The sequence below is a fragment of the Piliocolobus tephrosceles genome, unplaced genomic scaffold (genome assembly GCF_002776525.5).
Source record: "Piliocolobus tephrosceles isolate RC106 unplaced genomic scaffold, ASM277652v3 unscaffolded_1218, whole genome shotgun sequence".
In the NCBI taxonomy this organism is placed as follows: Eukaryota; Metazoa; Chordata; class Mammalia; order Primates; family Cercopithecidae; genus Piliocolobus; species Piliocolobus tephrosceles.
In genome coordinates, this window is record NW_022293399.1 from 17,602 (window position 1) to 19,100 (window position 1,499).

General features: G+C 62.2%; 1 pseudogene; it reads right to left on the reverse strand.

Moving 5' to 3' along the window:
- Positions 1-249: 249 nt before the first annotated feature.
- Positions 250-1,042, reverse strand: LOC111530581 (annotated as a pseudogene).
- Positions 1,043-1,499: the final 457 nt, after the last annotated feature.

Here is a 1,499-nt window from a genome sequence, read left to right on the forward strand (position 1 = left end):
AGACTGCTTGGCCATTCACAGCCTTCTACCTGGGAGCCTTTCCACTCCCAGGTATTTGTCCCAAGTGCAGAATTCAAGGATACATTAGCAAACAACTGTAAAGAACCAAAAATATTAGGGGGCTGAGTGAATAGTTAAGGACATCTGCACACCTTAAAAATGAATCATGTGAACAAAACAAAAATGGTAGTGAAAGTAGTAACAAAAAGTGTTGTTGCAACTGTATACAGTGTATATATATGTTTCATGTCGTGAAAAGTTTCATTTCATTGTAATAATATGGATTACTGTATTCTTTTTAGATTGTTCTCTTTCTGGTTGTCATATTGTTTTTCCAGCGGTGCTAAAAAAAAATCTGGATTCAAATCGAACCAGCGGCGTGACTTTGAGTAAGTTCCTGAAGTGGGATACTTCCCAGAGCGGTTGAGGGAGACGGCTCGAGCTCGCGCCTGGCACACGGTGGGAACCCCAGACTTTCTTCTTGCGGTGGGGGGCGCCTCTGGGCCCTGTCCGAGAACTCCTTTCAGGGCCTGGCAGTCTCATCAGGAGCTCCCGGGTCTCGGTGGCGCGGGAACTCCCTCCTGGAGGGAACTTTCCGGAGCAGGTGGGCGGGTGTTATGTCCCACGGGCACCTGCGCTCAGGAGTAGGGGGCGAGCTCAGGCAACGTAACCGCTCACGGTCACCTCGGGTTGCGGGGCCGACTTGAAGCCGCCTTCGAGGTTCTGATCCTTCCCAGGGCTCTGGGCTTTTTCGTCCCAATTCGCAGCTGTCCTGTGCCCCCTCGCTGCAGGAAGACTCAAGATTTACAGGGCGCCTCCTGCGGAAGCCTAGAGACACCGGGGGCGCCGAAGGGCCCGCGCCGGACTTCGCAGACAGGGGGCACTTGGGTGCCCTTTCAGGTCTCAGAGGGCGCGCCCGATCCCCGACGCGGGGCAAGCAAACGGGCGCAGCCCCCACGGCGGCAGCACGCGCGCATCTGGGATCCTGCCGCTTCTCCGCTCTTGCCATCTTGTCCGAACCGGTCACGTGCGGGCGACAGCGGCGCTCTTCGCCGGGTCAGTACGCCAGGTCCGACCCGCGAACCCCTCTGAGATCCCCACCGCTCCGTCCACAAGCAGAGGTGAGGCGCCGGGGCCCTTCCCTCCTGGGTCGGGGCCGGGCCAAGGCGGGCACTGGGTTCCCGGGGAAGCGTCTCCTCTTCCGGGCCATTCAGCTCGGGGCCACGGCGCCGTCGGGGGCCCGAGGCGCCGCCGCGTGTCCTGCGCCACGGCCTCAGAGCCGTCCGCGCGAGTTGCTGGCTGGGGGCGCGGGTGGCCCGCGGCGCCGGACCCCCAGCACAGCAGCCCGCGTAGTCCTTGCCTCCCGAGTGGCCCCAGTCGGGAGGGATGGCGCTGGGGAGGGAGCGGGGCAGCCGGGCCCGGGGGCTCCACGGGCGCGGCGCGAGGGGCGCAGGCTGCCGGGAGGACCGCGGAGCTGGGGGTGGGGGGGGGCGCGGGCG